This window comes from Dipodomys merriami, unplaced genomic scaffold, assembly GCF_024711535.1.
Source record: "Dipodomys merriami isolate MVZ:Mamm:240054 unplaced genomic scaffold, mDipMer1.0.p SCAF_20, whole genome shotgun sequence".
NCBI lineage: Eukaryota > Metazoa > Chordata > Mammalia > Rodentia > Heteromyidae > Dipodomys > Dipodomys merriami.
The window spans coordinates 27,799,065-27,815,302 of NW_027203382.1; positions in this window are offsets into that span (position 1 = coordinate 27,799,065).

Below are 16,238 nucleotides of genomic sequence, written 5' to 3' on the forward strand. Positions count from 1 at the left end.
GAATGCACATCCACATGTCAGCTGTGATGACTGCCACACCTACAGCCTCATCAAGGAGAAATTGCACCATAGCCCTGGTTACAGAACACACTTAAATGGCCACATTTTGTCATATACTCATATGCATCACATATACATATACACATATACATATACATATATACATATACATATACATATACATATACTCCAACTTATTTCAGCTACATTTAATTGGACCAGACAGATGCCTGATCTGAGAACTGCTGATACATAGACTGGCCTGATTAAAAAAAGAAATAGCACAACCAATTAAATCTCTTCAAAATTTGAACACAGAAGTACAAAAAACGTACAGGATCCTGTAAGGAGAACAGAGAAAAACAGAGCAGAGACATGACTAGACAGTGGTAGCATGAATGAAGGATCCTTAGTGCTGCCTGGGGTCTAATACTACCTTCTGTCTCTGATATCTATGAAGCTTGACTACAAGGCACTTCTTGTTGTGGAAAGTTCCTTAACTGCTCCCTCCATTATTGTTCAATGTACAGTCTTCCATTGGAACTCCATGCCTAATCCAAGCTAACCTAGAAATATTTTGCTTTCCACACATTTACCATCCATGCAGAAAATTCTCAGTTCCTCCTCTCTTTGCTCTGAGAAGGGAGAGGCAGCAGCTACTGGGGTTGTTTGGGTGACCTTTGATATTGTCATACACAGCTGAAATGCAACAAGAATCTATTGAAGTGAAATGAAATGCTACCAAGTGGGCTACATTCAACGTGCGAGGCAGAGCTGTTTTGCAAGCTGTTGATTGAAGGCACAGCCACAGAACTGGGCTCAAAATTTAGCGCTCATGGCAGACACCTCAGTGAAGGTGTGAGGACATGGCACCCTGGAAGAGGAAGCCAGAGGCAGGAGCGCGGAAAGGAACACAAGCTTCAGAGAAATGGCCTCCCCTGCAGTAGAGCAAGCATTGCCAGGACTTCAGCAACACAGAGAGGAGATTCTCAGTTCTTCCAAAAGTAATAAGAACAAATGACGTGCTCAATCTGCCCTATTTGGAAATCTGTTTTTCATTATTTTTAAAAGCAGAATGACTCATTCACTTTTCTCAATATCTCTGAACAATAAAATGTGAAATTTGGGTTCTCGTGTACAGTCCCCTTCTGCACACATAGCATAAAGTCAGGGATTAGTGCTGAGCACAGGGGATAGTGGGGTTCATAATCATAACTTGGGGGATAGCAGTGTATAAGAAAGGTATACTTCCCCACCACTCCCAAACCATGTGACTGGCACTCAGACCTGAGTACTGACAACCCTAGAGATTATCATGCGAAAATGCTTATCTATGAAAGACCTGTATCTATTTTTAATGACAAAGCAAGTTGACTTATTTTCTTGTTAACCATAGCTAGCTCATCAAATAATATATTTGAAAGCACAAGTAATATAATTTCAACATACAAAAAAAACCCCTTAGATGGACCTCCAGGCCATTATACTGAATAGGAAAAAGCCACCCTCAAAAAGTCACATACTGTATGATTCCATTTGTGAAACATTCCTGAAATAACTATATTATGGAGATGGAGAAGAGCTTGCCAGGGTTCCAGATGGTGGGGAGTTGGGAGGGGATGAGTGTGATTGGAAAGGGGTAGCATATAGGAGATTCTTACAGCAAAGGAGTAGTTCTGTATCTTGACCACAGTGATAGTCACACAAATCTATATGTGCTCAAGTGGTGTGAAACTGTATTCTCACAAGGTTACAATGCAAAATTTCAGAATTTGATGTTGTAATATGTTGTGTAACCTATGCAATACCCTATAAATCTAGAATTATTTCAAGACAAAAATGTTTCAAAAATAACATGGAATACCATGATTACAATAGTGAAAAAGCAAACCATGGTCTGGAATATTTTTCTGAAACATTTATTGGACACAGAGGTTATATCTAAATAGGTGGAGAATCCCTATAAAAATATAAATAGTAAAAAAATATATATATATAAATAGTTAGAAAATATAAATCAATTAGAAATAGGCATATCCAGATTTCTGATATCCAGATTTCTGATGGGTATTAGATTTCTAATGTTTAACATTGTTAGTCAAATTAAAAATGAGATGTCACTGCATACTTACTAGAAGGGCCATGATTAAAAAGACTGAAAATACTAAATTTGATGCATTGAGCCTGAGAATGTAAATTGGATTAGCTACTTTGAGAAACTCTAGAGTTGAAGCAAACTATAATAAAGATTAAGATATACAGGAAGTTTATTTGTTATTTGACTTGAGACTAACACAGGACAAAGAAAGGAAGTGGAGGGGGGAAGGGAGGGAAAAGAAAGGTAGGGGAGGGGAGAAGAGCAAGGAAAGGACTATCGGATAGAGGGAATAGCTTGTTTTCAACGCAGTCTCAGGAAAGACATCAGCCATGCACACAAGGAGGGCCAGCGCTAGAATGGCCGCTAGAGCTATTTTGAGTTGGAGCACTTAGTTGTATCCTTCACTACTTATCAGGTATTAGAGGTAACTGTCCTGGCAGAAAGCAGTGTGATGGTTGAGGCCCCTCTGCTCAGTCAAGGTGATTTCTGAAGAAGGCTGGCTTCCTGAGGTCTTCCCCACAGCTAGAGGAACACTGATGCATAGCTCTCCCCAGTCTGCCCCTTGCATTTCCTGATTCACTTCTTTATATAGTTTGGAGAGCAGCTCATCCAACATCCTGATGAGCCTCTTCTTGGACAAACTGGCCTGATACTTCAGCTGGCTGATACTTGTCTTCTGCATTCTCTATTCCCTGTCTAGACCCTCCCCTCAGGTAGCTCCTCTGCTCAGCTCAGTAGCCTATCTGATGGTATGACAAAGACTCTCATTCTGGAATGAGCTGTGCCCTTGGCAATCATGCTCTTCTCAGGCCAGGGATGTTACGTTGTATATCATTTTTGCCACCACAACTGGGCACTATGAAGAGGTACTTGAATATCAGTTCTATTTCTTCCTGCCCTCCTAGTCATTCTTGCTAATAGGCAACTTTCTTTTTTCTTGTTAGCTGGTCTCTTGACCGAAGAAGCCTAAATTTCCCAAATAGTGACCATAATTTAATGGCATTCTTGCTGTGCCTGCAAGAGGAAATCTTTCTCCTCTAAGAACCAGGACCTTTAACCCCACAGAGACCAGAATTGCAAGGATGGAAAACAGAAAACCTGGGAGTTTTGTTAGGTGAGACCTTTGCTCCTTCTATCCCTCAGCTCAGATCAATGTATTTAATCTATGGAGGACACAGCACCATAAATGTCATTGACTTAGAGAATCCACTCCATTCTTGAGGAGTGACACTTGGAAACGAACCTGTCAGTTGTGCCTTCAACGCAACCATCCCATCTTTGCTTCTGTCTTTGATGGTATATGACATATCTAGTTGTCATGTGCCCACTTGCAGAGTCCTTTGCTTTAAAGTGGAGGTTTGCTCTTTAAACCATTGAGTAATGTATTTGGCTTAGATTTTCTGAGTAGACAATCCATATCCAAATACGTGCCTTTTGTTATCAAAATGAGACACGGTCTTTCATTCTGTTTATTGGATAACAGGGGTCCAGTGTATACTCAATCTTCCATTAAGCAACTAGCTAATTCATTTGAGGAGTGGTACCGCATTAGAGACTTATCATTGGTGTTTGTCACTGGCAGTCTGGCCATTCCACAGCAGCTAGCAAGATCAACTTATGGCAAAGCTTGTTATTATTACGTTGTCTTCATCTCCACTTCTGTGATTACTCCATTCATGTGCCTGATCATTTTTCTGGCTCTGACATGGCCAGTGGAAGGGATAGTATTATGGCAACTGGTTAAATCATTTTTATCTACCTGGCTTCTTAATACAGTGGTGGGTGATTTTTGATAAGTATTAACATGCAATCCTAAGGCCTTCTTTTTATCTCCATGTTTATTCTCAAATTCTCCTACTCTCTGAGACTTCATTGTTTTCAATCTTTCTGAATCTTTTCTTCTGAACCTTTAGCCAGCAAGTTAATTCAATTGCCACTGCCCAAGAGTCTATGGTCATCCTACCTTGTGGTAATTTCTCTTGTCACACAAAGTAGATGACCAGGTTCATGACCCAAAGCTCAGATCATTGAGATGATTTTTCCCTCACTGCCATTGTCAAGTTCTCTGGTGAGTGTGAATCAGCATCTTCTTTTGGCTTTTAGCCAAACTGACCCAGATATGAAATGAAATTAGATTCCACTGATCATGAAATCTAATTTCATTTCAGGGACCTTTATGAATAAAGGTCCCTGATCTTTATAAACAGGGGTACTGAAACAATTCCAAAGAGGAATGAAGCAATTCTCAAAGAGGGCACAATAATGTGGACAAGCCTTTCAGACATTATATTGAATGAAAAAGTCAGAACCAAAAGAAGATGTACTCTCTGTCTGATTTTGCTTATATCATATGTTATAGACAGACAAATTTTGCATATGGTTTTGGTAAGAAAGTAAATCTTTGCTTCTGGTGAAGTCTTTACAGTTGGCAAAAGCTAGTAGCTATTGTCTGGAACTTTCTGTAATAGTGGAAATGTTTTATGTCATGAGATGAATGTTGTATATTGATGCTAGTAGATATATGTAAAAAATTAAGTCACACAGTTAAGATTCATGCATTTTACATACCACTTTTCTTCTACCTCAAACAATATCTGCAATGGGAACTTACAATAAAAGAGAAGACTATATAGTTCCTTAATCTGTGGCACGTCTGCTTTAAGCTTCTTGGGCATGTTTAAGAGGCAAAGCCTCAGGACATAAATGCAGATAGAATTCACATACCACTTTGCTGTTTGTTAAGTTTTTGCTCTGTCTTTTCCAACTATAGCAGTCCTATCACTCTGATCTTCCTGGAATAATTTCTGTTTCTGAAACAAATTTCATAAAACATAAGCATGCTCCAGTTACATTTCTTCTGCCTTTAAAACTTCTCCTGGATCCAGAGTGCTTCTGCCTTCAACATTGGAAGCATTCGATGTCACTATTCCTTAGCTAGTTTCAAATTCTCTGTCACTTCCATTTCCTATCCCCCAAGGCTGTCTGAGAGTGAATGATCTAGCAGGACTCAATGATCAGATACTTAAAGGGACAGGTTTCTATTAAAACATGCATATTTGCTTACAAAAAGGTATACGAATACACCATTATAGTTAATACCACAATATGATTATATATAGTCTCCTTTCTATGATCAATATGCCAGGCAATGGTCTGTCTAGTGCTGGGGTAGAGACAGATGTGATTTTATTCAGATTTTATACTTGAGCCATTTTTGTCAACTGTAAAATAGAAAAGTAATGGAGAGTAAGTGTGTTAGCAGAGGAATTCTGTTCATGGACATACAACACTGGCATAGTTCCAGGAAATGGTGAGTACCTGCAGGTGAAATTCCAGCATATGTGCAGAATACAGCCTTAAAAACTCACAGCAGGAAAAACTCCCATCCAAATATCGTACTTCCCTGGGAAAGGACAAGTCCCAAACAGGAAATGATCTCTTATTGTCATCAAAACAGAGGGAATGATTTAAGTTATGTAGGGAGAATTTTTAAAAGATTGAGTGGAATCAATTATTAAAGATGTACTTTATGAGTAGGCAGGATAATATCAAGGAGTTCTGAATTATTTATACTTTATTGCTTGGTCCGTGGGTGTCTGACAGGCCCTGTCTTCTGTGGGGGATTCTGAAATGTATTTTTGTCCAAGGATATTTTCTCATAATGCTCTTCCCAAGATGATCTTGAAGCATTTTACTGAAATGGAGCAGAACTTCTTGAGTTTCCTCTTATCAAGCTTCTGCTTTCAGAAATACATTCTTTCATGTTGCAGAACACATCTTCTACCTAAAGATGCGCAAGAAAGCAGACATATGCCTGAGGATATGCTAGTTCCCAGTGTTCAATCAACTGGTCACCATTCTGAAAATCTTGATGTCAATGGTAAGAACAGTATTTAGAAGCACCTTACTGCTTTTTCTACCAGTGCCTTGAAGTTCCAAACAGCTTAAATGTGCCCAGGTACTGGATTACATTTATTAATCAAGCACTGTACCACACCTACATATCCCTTGGGCCCAGATACATACGAAAGGGAAAAGGATCAATATGTTTATGGGTCCAAGCTGCACAAATACAAATACAAGAAGTATTTATGAACCACTATGGAGAAAATTTTAATCAGAGATGAGAGTTTACTGACCAAGCTGGGACTTTTTCTCATCTATAAGCAGAGATCAGAAGAAGAAAAGCCTTGCACCAAATTCCTTATTGTGAGTGTCTCCTGAGCAGTGTCTCCAGATTCCCTGTTTGAGACCTACAGTGGCTCTCCCATGCATCCTTCAGAATCAAAGACTAGCGTTCCTATAAAGCCACATGTCTGGGATAGGTTCTAGAAAAATCAAGTACATTTACTATTATCTCTATCAAAATATTAAGATTACACCACTCTTACTGTAAAATAATAGCCTAAATGTAGGATGATAGGTAGATGCAGGTTGTGGGGAAGTAGGGCAGAGAGCAGGAAAACTACACTGGTTTTTCTTTAACTTTGTGTCCTAATAAGCAGGATTTTACTCTAAGAATCTTTATGTTAAGGTGTTTATCTTGGTTGAATAAAAGAAGAAACTGAAAACTATACCATTGCATAAAAGAAGAAACTAAGAATTTAAAGGACATGATTAAAAGCTTTAATCCAGAACTGTGTACAACATTATATTGTTTTCTTTCTGTAATCCTTCATCATCTCTGATATCTAATGTCTCACTGATACTTTGGCCAGCCACCTAGATTGTAATGGAGTTTAGTGATTTTCAGAAGATTCAAGAGGTGAGACCAGAGCTGAAATCATGGCTTGGAGAGAGTGCTTGCTTAGCAAGTGGAAAGCCTTAAAACCCCAGTGCTACCAGGAGAAAAAAAGAAAGAGAAGAAAAATGAAAGAAAAGAAAAGGAAAAAAAGAAATGAAAAACAAAAGAAAGGAGTTCTTGCTTAATGCACAGGTATATCTGGTAAGACCTATGAATCTAATCACCATCTTCCTTCCCAGAAGAGAAGATGAACTAGCCCTCACAGGTTTTGGTATTGTTTTGGAGGGATTGGCCTCTGTCCCCCAGGAGCCTTGGACAGTGACCTGAGATGCTCTACCTGAATCACTTCTTGCATATTGTCTCTAACACTTTGTCTTAATTCAAATGGGCAACTATACCAAAGTACTCAACATGAGTACAACAGAAGTGTATTTCTCCCAGGCCTGGAACCTTCAAATGTTATATATTTAGAGGTTAAAATTTCAGCATTTGAATTTTAGAGAGACACAATCAGGCCATAGCATATTGTGTGATATTAATTTTTAGTCTCTTCCAGAAATCTCTACTCCAATGAATTAACTCAAACTAATTAGTGTGGACCGGCTGTGCTATTTGTCTAAATCGGGGTAGATGGTCTCTCACTGACCTTGTCTCCAACACCCCTCGCAGAGACGTACAGTGCCACCTGCCTCCCGTTCTCCCCAACCTCTCCTCAGCTTTGGCCTGTCTCTCTGAATGTTTTCCAAATCCTTCCTATTTCTTTTCACAGGATCTCTGGTCATTCTTAATTTTACATTCTGGACGAGTCTTCACTGTCTATGGCTGCTCTTTTTGGCAATGCCAGATAGGTCTTCCCAGGGCCCAGGTCCTCAGTGTCAGCCAATAGGTTGATGACATCTTTAATCAACCGTAGACCTTTTCATCCCCCAGTCTCAGTTTCCCCTACCTTCTGAGCTCTCAGGTAGTCTTTGTTCTCATTCTGTGCCAGTGTGTTTGGCCAGATATCAGGCTTTTTCTTTCCCCTCATATGAGCAGTTCCCTTTTTCCTCAAGGAAGAAGCCTCTTTGTCTGCTTTTCTCCCTTCCCCTAGATCCTATGTATAGCAGCCTTGAAGCTGGTCTACAAGAGGAGGGGTACATGCGGGAATAGGAGGCTTGTCTAATTAATCAGCATTCCGTGTTAAATTAATGATGTCCTAGGAGAAACAGTTTGAGGAGACAAGGAGCCAGAGAAAAGGCGTGGTATTTCCTTATTTGTATCACATGTAAAAACTGTGGCTTGACACCCAGGGCAAAGCTGTCTCCTCAGACACCAAATAACCTCTGCCATCACTAGCCACATCATATAATATAATATAAATATATAATAGCTAGCACATGCTGACCACTAGTTATGTGAAAGATTCATACAGGGAACATTTGACTTAATTCCTGCTCTGAAGCAGTTCTGAGAAGTGGGTCCCATTATTCTCCCCATTTTACAGAAGAAGATACCAAAGTTCAGGGAAGGCCAGAGCTCTGCGAGAAACTCCATCTGACCCCTGACTTGCTGCCCTTGCCTCAGCCCTGGGCTGGAAACTGTCACTCCTTGTTCTGAGAGCCCCTGCCAGCATCTTAGTTGTCAGGTTATCTGGGAAGCAGCAGCAGCTCTCTCAAATGGAGGGGACGTGGAGTAAATTGAGGTTGACAGGCACAGTTTGCACAGCAGGGCACTCTGCCTCCCTCTCTCTTATCCTTGCTTGCCATTCGAGAGCTCTGGTCTCTGTCACTCTGGGTAGATGTCTGCTCTGCCCTTGTGACAGTGACAGTCTCCACCACCACTCTCCTCTGCCCTGAGTGTGGAGACTGGAAAGTGATTGTCCTCTGTGTGTCTGTTGATTTGGAATGGCTTGTCTGTAATCAGTGTGGAGTGTTTGTTTTCCCAGATAGCATTGGATTCAAGCTTTCTGGACCACCTCTTTTTGGAGACACAGTTCTGTTCTTTATTCTATGAATTAATGATCAGAGGGGCTCATCATAAAGTGGGCCATCTGTTTTCTCTCTCCCCCTCCTCTTCCCTCCCTTTCCTTCTCTTCCCTTTCTCCTCTCCTCTCCTCTGATCTCTTTTCCTCTCCTCTCCTCTCTTCTCCTCCTCCTCTTCCTCTTCCTCTACCTCTTTATCCTTCTCCTTCTTCTCTTCATCCCTCCTTCCCATCTCTCTCTCACTTTGTGCCAATGTTGTGGCTTAAACTCAAGGCCTGAGCACTGTCCCTGACCTTTTTCACTCAAGGCTGGCACTCTACCTCTTGGAGTCTTATCAACTTTCCTGCACAGGCTGGCTTCAAACTACAATCCTCAGATCTCAGCCTTCTAAATGGCTAGGATTACATGTGTGCGCCACCAGCACCTGAACTCAACTCCTTTTCTACAAATATTCTCTGTGCTTTTGAAATTTCTCCGGTGGACTTCTGCCTATGTGATGACAACTGTGGTCCCTTTTAGACTAGCAGTCTCAGCTAATAGTGGACAGCTCATGAATTAATCTCCCAGAGTCCAAGACACTGGCAGAACTGCTGTTATGAGCTTCTTGGAGAGAAGCTACACACATAATTTCAGGTAGAAAGATGGTGACAACGTTGTTCTAACTTTGTCTCTTGGTAGTTTCTGGTTCACCTAGAGCCCTCTGGCATTTGCTGGATAGAGGATGTAGGTTCTGCACAAGGGCTGCTCACCCAGGCCACCATTGTTAGCAATGGGTGGGATAAAAGCTGAGAGAGTGTGTGTGTGTGTGTGTGTGTGTGTGTGTGTGTGTGTGTGTGTATGTGTGTGTATGTGTGTGTGTGTGTGTGTGTGTTGATCCTGGGGCTTGAACTCGAGGCTTAAGAACTATCCTTGAGTTTTGTGCTCAAGGTTAGTGTTCTACCATCTGAACCCAACTTCACTTCTGGCTTTTTAAGTAGTTAATGGGACATAGGAGTCTCATGGACTTCCCTGCCTGGGCTGGTTTTGAACTGCAGTCCTTATATCTGAGCCTCCTGAGTATCTAGGATTACAGATATGAGATTTCAGTGCTTGGCTATTGTCCTTTTGTTTTAAAAGTCAGTGCGACAAGCTGGGCGCTGGTGGCTCACGCCTGTAATCCTAGCTACTCAGGAGGCTGAGATCTGAGGATCGTGATTCAAAGACAGCCCGGGCAGGAAAGACTGTGAGACTCTTATCTCCAATAAACCACTAGAAAACTGGAAGTGGCGCTGTAGCTCAAGTGGTAGAGCACTCACCTTGAGCTGAAGAGCTGAGGGATAGCGCCCAGGCCCAGAGTTCAAGCCCCACACCGGCCAAAAAAAAAAAAAAGTGTGACAGTCAGCAAGTTGTCTCAGGCTGAGTCTGGTTGAGATATGAAATGTTAATTTCGAACTCACCAGCTCTGGAGGAGGAATTAGGTGTTATCAAGATCACTGGACAGAACCAACTATTTATAAAGCCACCCAGCTCATCAATAAGCAGAATGTTATCTTCACTGAGGGAGACTTTTTGAGATTTCTCTGTTAATATTTGCCTCATCATTTCAGAAAATCTTTAGTTAAGCCTGATCAGACATTTATTTCTGGCTGGGTACAACATTCTGTGCTCAGAATATTGCTTGGCTCTTTATTCCTGTCCTATTCTCATTACCCACCCCCCTAGCCTGACTCATCTCTTCTAGAACCTTCTCTGTTCTTCTTCAAACCACTGAGAGTGATTTACTAAGTGCATTTCCAAGCCAGCTTCCAGACACTGGCTGGAAAGACCAATTTATAGGAACAAAATGTCTCCAAGTTATAACTGGGTCATTTGAGAGTCAGCCATTGAAATTAATTTTTTTTTCTCGTAGAAGTGACGGTTCCGGAGCCATTTACTCCATAACAAAACTGACCATAAAGGAAGCCAGGGGATAGGAACAAGCAGACTGGGTGTAGAAACAGTGGACTGGGGGAGAAATGGTAGGAGGAAGAGGGGTAGTTCCTCTAGTCCTGGACCATGGTCTATATAATCAGGTCTTCTGTATGCAAGCTCTTGTGAACCTCAATGATCATTGGAGGTCAGAACCTGACCCACGTGAAACTCATAGTAGATTGATGGCCCAACCACAGTGGCAGCTCCTCAGCAACATTGCTGGGTAAGCAACCCCTTAGAAAAGCATGTGGCTTTTGGGAAGCACATGGCACGGGAAATAAGAAAGCCATCAGAAAGCTATCTGGTGAACTTCCTTTATACTGGAACATCATGTTAATCAACTTTTAGTCACTGTGATGAAATGCCTGAGGAAAATCAATGTAAAAGAAGGGTGCATTGATTTTGGCTACGGTTTCAGTGATTTCAGTCATGATGGCTTGGGTCTGTGCAGAGCATCATGGCAAAGTGTGGCAGAGTAATGCAGTTCAACTCATGATAGCCAGGAAGGGAGGGGGGAGACAGGGAGGGAAGAGCAAGGGAGGGAAAGAGCCAGAGGAGAGAAAGGGAGGGAAGAAAAGAGGAAAGGAGGGAAAGAGGAACAAAAGATAGCTCTGTTGTTTGTTTGTTTGTTTGTTTTTGTTTTGGTGGTGGTGGTATTGGTATTTGGACACAGGATCTTATACCTACTGGTCAAGAGCTCAGCAATTTGAACTATGTCTCCAACCCTTTGTGCTTGTACATTAGCGTTGTTTGTTCTTTCTTTAGGAAGAATCTCACATATTTTGTCTGAAGCCAGCCTTGACTCTAATGCTTCCTGTACCTTCCACTATCAGGATCACAGGTGTGTGCCACTACTAAGCTTATTTATCCAAATAAAGTCTTGCTAACATTTTGTTCCTGTTGATCTTGAATCCACACCTTCCCAATCTCTGCCTCTTGAGTACCTAGGATTCTAGGTGCAATCCATCCTGCCTGGCAAAAATATACCCTTTAAAGGCCTGCTCCCAGTTACCTACTTTTCTACCTAGGATCTGCTTCCTAAAGTTATCACTATGTCCCAATTTAGCTGTGAATTGATTGATGGATTAATCCATTGATGAGGTCAGAGCCCTTGTAATCTAAAACTTCCAGTCTCTAACTGCTGCATTGTGGACCAAACCGTGAACACATGAGCTTTTGAAAGACATTTGGGATCCAAAGGAAAGCAGGTACCACTGTCACAGGGCAACTTTAGACCCCGTTATTCTCTCCTCTGGCCACACTGTATATAATTAAGGCTTTGTCCACTTTCTCTCTTAGGCTTCCTGACTGTTTTTTTTAAATTACTTTTATTGTCAAGGTGATGTAGTTACATAAGTCAGGTAGTGAGTACATTTCTTGCCGAACTTGTTACCCCCTCCCTCATTTTTCTCCTACTTTCCTTCCCCCCAACCCCGCCCCCAAGTTGCACAGTTCATTTCCAACATATTGTCTTGTGAGTATCAGTGTTGCATTGGCTCTCCATTTGTCCTTTGTCTCACCATTTTGTTGTTGCCCTTCCCTTCCCTAATTCAGATAAACGTATATACAATATGCAGGGTACCAAAATCAAATACAGTGACAACAGAGGCTTCCTGACTTTTTGCCACACACTCCCTCCCTCCCTCCCTCCCTCTTTTCTTCCTTTCCTTCCTCCCTACCTTGCTCCTTTTTTTTCCCCTCTCTCCTTCCCTTCCTAACCTTTGTCCTCTCCCCCCTTTTCTTCCTTTCTTTTTGGGATGGCTAACTTAAAAAATGAGCTTGGAAACTTGACATTAAAGTGTTTCTTCTTACATTTCCCTAAAATTTCCTCTTCTACTTTTTTTATCTTTTACTTCAATCCCAGGATTCCATATTATCCAGATTTCCCATGTTTTAGCAACATGGCTAGACACTGACTTTGTTGGGTTAGTCTCCTCTTTCTCCTCTTTCTCTTCTAGCTCATGAAGAACTCATTTACTGTTCTCTGACTGGCATTGCTAGCCACACTGTGGCTATTGACCAATAGAGAGATGAAGTGAATAGATTCTTTGCTTGATGGTTTGATGGCATCATGTTATCAATCTAGACTAATCTCTGCTCTCAGTCTGGACGAAGAATAATAGTGTTTATCCAGAATGGTTGGGGGATTGCATGGGACAAGCTCTTTGTTTTGTTTTTCACATCTTCAACTTACCTGCTTGTACAATGCAAGCATGTTACTTGTGAGAGTCAGTCAGAATGACCTCTGAGGACCTCCATTCCCCTTGTGCTCTATAAATCTTGGCTCCAAACACAGCTCCAATTGGAGCTCCACCTCTAGGAGCCACAGGGTATGACTAGAGAGATCTTCTGTACTCTTTTTCAAGGTCAGCCAAGAGCCCTCATGATTACTGCCTTCTTTTCTTTTCTTTTTTGGTCAGTCCTGGGGCTTGAACTCAAGGCCTGGGCATTGTCCCTGAGCTTCTTTTGCTCCAGGCTAGCACTCTACTACTCGAGCAACAGAACCCCTTTGGGCCTTTTCTGTTTATGTGGTACTGAGGAATGGAACCCATGGATTCATGAATGCTAGGCAAGCACTCTACCACTAAGCCACCTTCCCAGCCCAATTATTGCTTTAATTTGACCCTTTCTTCTCATCTTCCAAGAATCCCAGTGGCCAAGTTAATCACTGGGCACATTGGATCCAGGAATATATAAAACATTGAGTAACATCAATGCCCACTGCTTTAAATATTTCCATATGTAAAGTTGACCTCCTTCTCTGGTCAGTTTGTGGCAGCATTCAATCAGAATTGCTTACTCGAAATGTCTGCTGGGGGAGGGGAACTACAATGATGAAGAAAGCCCCCATCTTTTCTTTTGGATTTTATAATAATCTCCAGGGGTAAAAAAAATCCTAGTATTTTTATTTTTAATGAAATGCAGAAGACTGAGCCTTCTTAGCCACCTAGACCTTGATTCCTCTGTCTTAGAAATATATTTGAACTCTCATCTTATTTCTTCTACTAAATTGCAAATTTGATGAGGACACAGATTGTTCCAGTTTTGATTGCTGTGCTCTGCTTTCCTAGTGCTCAGCTCATCACTGTATCATTACCCTTATTCCATGGAAGAGAGGGAGGAGAGTGACCAATGGCATGCTAAATCCTACTTTATGCCATTTGTTTGCCCAGACAAATCAGAAAGGAAGCAACTGCCGGGCATCGGTGGCTCACGCCTGTAATCTTAGCTACTCAGGAGGCTACTCTGAGGATCATGGTTCAAAGTCAGCCTGGGCAGAAAAGTCCATGAGACTCATCTCCAAGAAACCACCAGAAAACTGGAAGTGGCACTGTGGCTCTTCAGCCTTGAGCTGAAGAGCTGAGGGGCAGCGCCCAGGCCGAGTTCAAGCTCCATGACAGACAAAAAAAAAGGAAGCAGCCATTATTGACCTACATTTAGCATTGACGTTGGCATGATTTGCACAGCCCTGTATGATATCAGCCAAGCCTCAGCCCTGCCTCTCTCCCTGTCTTTGCTCAAAGCCCTCCAGCTTCCTGGCCTTATTGACTAGCTAGCTAGTCTTTGCATGCTCTCACCTCAAGGCTGACTCTGCTCTCTGCCTAGGTTGCTCTCGTTCCAGATTGTTACCCAAATCTCTCTGATAATAGACTCAGAATGTACTTCCTCTTTAGTATTCCCTGGCTTCAGAATAAGTATCTCCTTCACTGGGTCTACTCTTGTCTTTCTCCATTTTTCTCCATTGGACTTATCACTGCCTGGCAAGTTGCATGTCTGTTGTTTAAGTTCTAGTCTGTTCATTAGCTAGCTGCATTTGAGAGGAAGTTTGTTTCTGTAGTCCAGAGCTATATCTTGTGTGCTTTACTGTGCTGAGCATAAAGTGGTCTTGCAATAAATATTTGTCAGATAAATGCATTTCCACTTAATAGAGGAGAACTTGAAGCTTAAGAAGACTCCATTTGAGGCCACACAAGTAGGAAGACCCAGAGATGGGATTTGAACCTAAATCATCAGATGCCAAAGTTCATCTTCTTAGTGTTTGCCTCTGTGTGTGTATGTGGTGTGTGTGTGGTGTGTATGTGGTATGTGTGTGGTGTGTGTGTATATGTGGTGTGTGTGTGTGGTGTGTATGTGTGTATGTGTGTATATGTGGTATATGTGTGTGGTGTGTATGTGTATATGTATGTGGTATGTATGTGTGTATGTGTGTATATGTGGTGTGTGTATATGTGTGTGGGGTGTATGTGTGTATATGTGGTATATGTGTGTGGTGTGTATGTGTATATGTGTATATATGTGCGTGGTATGTATATGTGTATGTGCGTATATGTGGTGTGTGTATGTGTGTGTATGTGTGGTGTGTGTATGTGTGTATATGTGTATATGTGGTATGTGTATGTGTGTATATGTGTGGTCTGTGTGTATGTGTGTGTGGTCTGTGTATGTGTGGTGTGTGCATGTGTGTGTGTGGTGTGTATGTGTATATATGTGTGTGGTATGTATGTGTGTATATGTGATGTGTGTGTATGTATGTGTGGTGTGTATGTGTGTATGTGTGTATATGTGGTGTATGTGTGTGGTGTGTATGTGTATATGTGTGCGTGGTATGTATATATGTATGTGTATATATGTGGTATGTGTGGTGTGTGTATGTGTGGTGTGTGTATGTGTGTGTATGTGTGGTGTGTGTGTGGTGTGCGTGTATATGTGGTGTGTGTGTGGTGTGTATGTGTGTATGTATGTATATGTGGTGTTTGTGTGTGGTGTGTATGTGTGTATGTGTGTATATGTGGTATATATGTGTGGTGTGTATGTGTATATGTGTGTGTAGTATGTATGTGTGTATATGTGTATATGTGGTGTGTGTGTATGTGTGTGTGTGTGTGTTGCTCCTTTCTCCAATAAGCTCTCAGATTCTCCACAGTAGGGGCTATTTACATTATACATTGTAACATAAATGCTTAAAGTGCCTGACACGTGGAGGGGATCCTATAAATGTCAGATGAAAAATATGCAGCCCGCTAATGGATGACTGGAACAGAAGGGGAGCATGTTTCCTACGAGGATGCTGTATAGACAAAGGCCTAAGAAGCCCAGTGGGAATAGCCGAGTTCAAATGCCTTCTTAAGTGGTTAGATTATCACTAGGGGCAGCTTAGACACCGGGAAAAATAAAGGCTATTGAATAAGTATAATCATTGCCCATTCTTTTTTAGCAGCTGGAGTTCCTGCCCCACACCTTGCCTCACAGAGCACATGCCAGTATAAATGCCTGACATGCTTTGTTAATCTTCCAAAGACTTCGCCGTGATGAGACACAGCCAGCATCCAAGTATGTTTGCCTTTAAAACAAGGGCAGATGGCAACTTGAGAACCCTCTGAAATGACCCCAGGACTCAACAGTGGTACGGCCCATCTACCAGACAATACAGATGCAGTATTTCAGCTTACAGACAGGGATTGAGCTCAAAAGTCCCAATAAGTGT